The 6,550-nt window shown below is 40.0% G+C and overlaps 1 protein-coding gene across 1 annotated transcript in view; it reads right to left on the bottom strand.

The window, feature by feature from the left end:
- The window catches only part of LRP6 (LDL receptor related protein 6), a 184,772-nt gene continuing 178,222 nt past the window's right edge, over positions 1-6,550 (bottom strand). The window contains exon 25 of the transcript XR_014081982.1: positions 1-2,331. The gene's annotated coding sequence lies outside the window, so the exon portion shown is untranslated. The remainder of the gene's footprint in view (positions 2,332-6,550) is intronic.

Below are 6,550 nucleotides of genomic sequence, written 5' to 3'. Positions count from 1 at the left end.
TGTGACAGATATTTTAATGACTATAATTGTGACTGATAACGTTATACCAAAACATACCAGATTTTTTAAATTTCATCCAATTTCTAAAATCTTTATATTAATGACATTTACCCATATAAGCTAAGAAAATTTATTACCAATCACTTGACAATTTTGACATACCAAATAACCCTAACAATTTCAATCTCTCTCTCTGAGATGTTTTTGGTTTCCCCTGAAGCATTCTAAAGATAGCTGGGGATCAAACGCACTTCAATTAGAATTTGATATTTGGAAAGTTTGTCAGAAACATAAAAAAGTTTCAGAACACCTGGTCGAATCAGCTCATAGGTCACTGTGAAACAATACTTATTTACTTAACCAAAGTGATGATAAAAGATTTTAAGAGCAAATTCATAAAGTTACAACAAATTACTTAAAAAGTTAAGAAACTTATTTCCTTATTTCCTTTCCCATTTAGAAGTAATCAGCTTTAGGACAAAATTACTTTCTTTTCCCTTAAAAAAATACATTTCAATTTCTTTTAAATTCTTTTAATAAAAACACACCTTCAACTTTCCTTGCATACTGAAATACTTTCCTTATTAGTTTAGTAGCTTTACATACATATATATTACAAATTTTAACCATCAAAGACCTTAATCTCTAGTGAAAACCAGGAAGTAAGCAACTGTGAACATACCAGTATTTCCTGATTGGCCAACTCATAATTATATTCTGCAACCTCTAGAAACTTACATCTTTTCCTGGCACAATTTCCTTCCTCATTGTGGTACCAGATATGTGTCTAACAAACACAAACATCTTTAGTTTTTCTCTCACAAGAAGACAAAAGTAGGTAAACTTAGATTTATCTAACAATTAATGTTTCAGTATTTTACCTTATGTGAAATGACCTGGATATTCAATAAATTTCCATCATTTAACTTTCAAGTTACCAAAACCTGGAGAGATGATTTTCAAGTAGACATTCCCAAAATATAACTATTCACAAAGACTCCCACTTCATATACTTTAAAGTTTCATCATAACAACTTATTTTCCTTGCTGACAGATTTTGTAACAGGAATATTAAAATCTTACTGATGCTCAGTAAAACTAGGTACAATAAAAATATTCTACTTAATGTCAACGAGTCAAAAACATGTCTACATTAAATCAATAAATTTTAATACCAGAAATATTTAATAATAAATATTTCCCAGACCATGTGAACCTTAAATTCACTCAGGTGAGTTTCTTTTATAATTCTGAGAATTTATGTATGTGCTTACTTTCTTTTAAGCCAATTAAACAAGAGATCATTTACAAATTAATTTTGATATCAACCAGAGGTGAAAACATATTATCCTTATAATGTACACAGACATCCATCCATCCATATAGACATAGATCTCATAGTTTTCCTGAGAGAGTTAAAAATCTCTTTCTGTTTTTTCCCTTTAGGAAAATTGTAGATGTCAACGTTTTTGAGAGTCCAATCAAAATGTTTATATCTCAAATCCAGAGGGAGAGAAATGCAAGTTCCTCCTATAAAACCTGCTTCCTCTATTTGCATTAAAGAAGAACAAACAAAAAAAAAAACATTTTAGAATGTCAAAAGAGCTCCATCTTCATCATTTTTCTCTGGAGTCTAAAGGACATTGTGGCCACATGGTATTATAGAAAAAAATATCTATGGACCCCAACTGAGGGTGGTCTAATTTTGCAGGCTGCATCATAAAGGGCTATTTTCAGGAAATCAACTTTTGTTTCTCAAGTCCACCAATCAAAACACTGCACATTCTTTAATACAAATATACACTCAACAACGCCCCTCCCCCACCCCCAATATGTAAGCCAAACCAATTCCAAAAGGCTCAAAGCCAAACCATTTTCAAAAGATTTAATTAGACACAACAGCATAAAAATCCTATGCATAAGGAATTTTACCACATTTTCCTTCCCTTTTATAAAACAGTTCTAGTTGAAAGATGATGTTATAATTTAGAGAGCCATTAGGGTCCCATTGTTCTCCATATCTCAAGGAGTAAGAAGGCCAAGCAGTTTTAAAAAACTTATTTCATGGGAGTATAACTGAAGATCTCCCAGATCTACAAAATATACTGAAGGGGTCTACAAGATAGAGCTTTTGTTACCCATCATTAATGATCCACGGATGGTACTGTCAGATATCCGCCAGTAAGTGCCAAAAGAAACACCAACGCAATGAGGTCTCTCAGGATCACAGCTCCTTAGTTCAAGAGTGAGGAATCTCATTTCGCTGTTCCAGATGGTGATGTGTGGGTCCTCATCCAAACCAGAGATCTCTAGGTACCACTGCAGGTGATGCTAAAGGGTCAGAGAGACTCCTCAGTCCAAAAGGGAAAAGCGAATTAAAGCAGTGCTCCACTCAGACCAAAGCCAAATGACCAAGTCCCAAACCCTAAAGAAAACTTCCGGTCAAGGCAACACAATAGGGGAGAAGACCCTGGTATCATCACACAAAAGACTTCTGCTACTCACCAGACACTTCAGCCACCTCCTTCAAATGCCATGTTTCCTTTACCACAAATATCAAAAGCTTGTGGGCCAAGACTCCCCGTCAGTGGCAAGCAACAAATGTGCTCAGGCAGCTGCTAGGCAGAATCAAAACCACCACAAACTAGGGTCTAAGGTGCCATATGAGAGACACCCATGTGAGATGATGAGTCCCTATGTGGTTGCAGAAATTGTTACCAAATCCAACCTGGGTCTGCTCGTAAAGCCAACCTACTGACACGAGGCTTTGTTATAGGAAAGTACAGCATTTATTTGCAGGCAAAGGAAGAAAGGAAAGATATGCCCATTTGAATGCAAAGTTCCAAAGAATAGCATGCAGAGCTAAGAAAGCCTTTCTCAGTGATCAATGAAAATAGATAAAGGAAAACAATGAAATGGGAAAGGCTAGAGATCTCCTCAAGAAAATTAGAGGTACCAAGGGAACATTTCATGCAAAGAAATAAAGGACAGAAATGGTATGGACAGAAGCACAAGATATTAAGAAGAGGTGGCAAGAATACACAGAAAAACTATACAAAAAAGATCATCATAACCCAGATAACCACAATGGTGTGATCACTCACCTAGAGCCAGACATCCTGGAATGTGAAGTCAAGTGGGCTTTAGGAAGGATCGCTTACAAACAAAGCTAGTGGAGGTGATGGAATTCAAGTTGAGCTATTTCAAATCCTAAAAGATGATACTGTGCAAGTGCTGCACTCAATATGGCAGCAAATTTGGAAAACTCAGCAGTGGCCACAGGACTGGAAAAGGTCAGTTTTCATTCCAATCCCAAAGAAAGACAATGCCAAAGAATGCTCAAACTGCCACACAATTGCCCTCATCTCACATGCTAGCAAAGTAATACTCAAGCCAGGCTTCAACAGTACATGAACCGAGAACTTCCAGATGTTCAAGCTGGATTTAGTAAAGGCAAAAGACCCAGAGATCAAATTGCCAACATCAGTTGGATCAAAAAAGCAAGAGGGTTCCAGAAAAACATCTACTGCTGCTGCTGCTACTGCTAAGTCGCTTCAGTCTTGTCCGACTCTGTGCGACCCCATAGACGGCAGCCCACCAGGCTCTGCCATCCCTGGGATTCTCCAGGCAAGAATACTGGAGTGGGTTGCCATTTCCTTCTCCAGTGCATGAAAGGGAAAAGTGAAAGTGAAGTCGCTCAGTCGTGTCCGACTCTTAGCGACCCTATGGGCTGTAGCCTACCCGGCTCCTCTGTCCATGGGATTTTCCAGGCAAGCTACTTCTGCTTTATTGACTATGCCAAAGCCTTTGACTGTGTAGATTGTAACAAACTGTACAAAATTCTTAACCACCTGTCCTGCCTCTTGAGAAATCTGTATGCAGGTCAGGAAGCGACAGTTAGAACTGGACATGGAACAACAGACTGGTTCCAAATTGGGAAAGGAGTACGTCAGGGCTGTATATTGTCATCCTGCTTATTTAACTTATATGCAGGGGATATCATGCGAAATGCTGGGCTGGATGAAGCACAAGCTGGAATCAAGATTGCTGGGAGAAATATCAATAACCTCAGATATGCAGATAACACCACCCTTAGAAAGTGAAGAACTAAAGAGCCTCTTGATGAAAGTGAAAGAGGAGAGTGAAAAAGTTGGCTTAAAGCTCAACATTAAAAAAACTAAGACCATGGCATCCAGTCTTATCACTTCATGGCAAACAGATGGGGAAACAATGGAAATAGTGAGAGACTATTTTCTTAGGCTCCAAAATCACTGCAGATGGTGACTCCAGCCATGAAATTAAAAGGTGCTTCCTTCTTGGATGAAAAGTTATGACCAACCTAGACAGCATATTAAAAAGCAGAGACATTACTTTGTCAACAAAGATCCATCTAGTCAAAGCTATGGTTTTTCCAGTAGTCATGTATGGATGTGAGAGATGGACTATAAAGAAAGCTGAACGCCAAAGAATTGATGCTTTTGAACTGTGGTGTTGGAAAAGACTCTTGAGAGTCCCTTGGACTGCAAGGAGATCCAACCAGTCCATCCTACAGGAGAGCAGTCCTGAATATTCATTGGAAGGACTTGATGCTGAAGCTGAAACTCCAATACTTTGGCCACCTGATGTGAAGAATGGACTCATTTGAAAAGACCCTGATGCTGGAAAAGATTGAAGGCAGGAGGAGAAGGGGATGACAGAAGATGAGATGGTTGGATGGCATCACTGACTCAATGGACATGAGTTTGAGCAAGATTTGAGAGGTGGTGATGGACAGGGAAGCCTGGCATGCTGCAGTCCATGGGGTCACAAAGAGTCTGACACAACTGAGTGACTGAACTGAACAAGCAAGGAGAATGGGGAGCTCATGTTCAAAAGACCCGAACTCCCTGATGGCTTTTGGGGAAGGGTTATTAAAGACATTTGGGGTGAGACATGCAAGGTGCAAGACTTTCTTCTGGTTGGTTGATGGTGAGGGAACAGAGTGGTGTTTTAGGAATCTTAGTCATCAACCTCTGATTCAGATTGTCTGAGGTCTACATTATTGTGGTCTGTATGTTGTCACCATTCTCTACCTTGGGTGTGGTGGGCGTGTCTTTGTTTTGCAGACCAACTCAAAGATATACTTCAGATTGTTATGCATATTCTTGGAGGAGGAACTAGGACTCTCTTTTCTCACAGAACTATTGTTTAGTCTATCATTACTCTTCTTGTTTGCTTTACCTTTGTTTCTGCATGCGTCACTTCCCTAGTTAACTGCTGTGCCTGCTTTTTATAACTCAGCAAAAGCCTAGAGAGTCCCTTGGACTGCAAGAAGATCCAACCAGCCCATCCTAAAGGAGATCAGTCCTGGGTGTTCATCGGAAGGACTGATGTTGAAGCTGAAACTCCAATACTCTGGCCACCTGATGCGAAGAGCTGACTCACTGGAAAAGATCCTGATGCTGGGAAAGATTGAGGGCAGTAGGAGAAGGGGACGACAGAGGATGAGATGGTTGGAGGGCATCAACGACTCAATGGACATGGGTTTGGGTGGACTCCGGCAGTTGGTGATGGACAGGGAGGCCTGGCGTGCCGCGGTTCATGGGGTTGCAAAGAGTCAGACATGACCGAGTGACTGAACTTAACTCCTGTTATGTCAATCTTCCCTGGTTGATGAAACTCTCGGGGGAGAGAATTTATCATTTATGACAATTGTGTTCCTTTTAGATAATCTGTCTTTAGGCAGATAATGGGAATTCAGAGACAGCTTTTCTCTGCATTTGCTATTTTTTTAGGGCCTACTGATCAAAATTCTGAAAGACATGGGAATACCAGACCATCTGACCTGTCTCTTGAGAAACCTGTATGCAGGTCAGGAAGCAACAGTTAGAACTGGACATGGAACAACACACTGGTTCCAAATAGGAAAAGGAGTACGTCAAGGCTGTATATTGTCACCCTGCTTATTTAACTTATATGCAGAGTACATCATGAGAAACGCTGGGCTGGAAGAAACACACGCTGGAATCAAGATTGCCAGGAGAAATATCAATAACCTCAGATATGCGGATGACACCACCCTTATGGCAGAAAGTGAAGAACTAAAGAGCCTCTTGATAAAGGTGAAAGAGGAGAGTGAAAAAGTTGGCTTAAAGCTCAACGTTCAGAAAACTAAGATCATGGCATCTGGTCCCATCACTTCATGGCAAATAGATGGGGAAACAGTGGAAACAGTGGCTGACTTTATGTTGTTGGGCTCCAGAATCACTGCTGATGGTGATTGCAGCCATGAAATTAAAACACACTTACTCTTTGGAAGGAAGGTTATGATCAACCTAGATAGCATATTTAAAAGGAGAGACATTACTTTGCCAACAAAGGTCCGTCTAGTCAAGGCTATGGTTTTTCCAGTGGTCATGTATGGATGTGAGAGTTGGACGATGAAGAAAGCTGAGCACCGCAGAATTGATGGTTTTGAACTGTGGTGTTGGAGAAGACTCTTGAGAGTCCCTTGGACTGCAAGGAGATCCAACCAGTCCATCCTAAAGGAGATCAGTCCTTGGTGTTCATT

The sequence above is a fragment of the Giraffa tippelskirchi genome, chromosome 4 (genome assembly GCF_054371585.1).
Source record: "Giraffa tippelskirchi isolate mGirTip1 chromosome 4, T2T-mGirTip1v1.2.pri, whole genome shotgun sequence".
Classification (NCBI taxonomy): domain Eukaryota; kingdom Metazoa; phylum Chordata; class Mammalia; order Artiodactyla; family Giraffidae; genus Giraffa; species Giraffa tippelskirchi.
The sequence above is the reverse complement of the archived record's forward strand: the minus strand, read 5'-3'. Positions and strand labels throughout refer to the sequence as shown.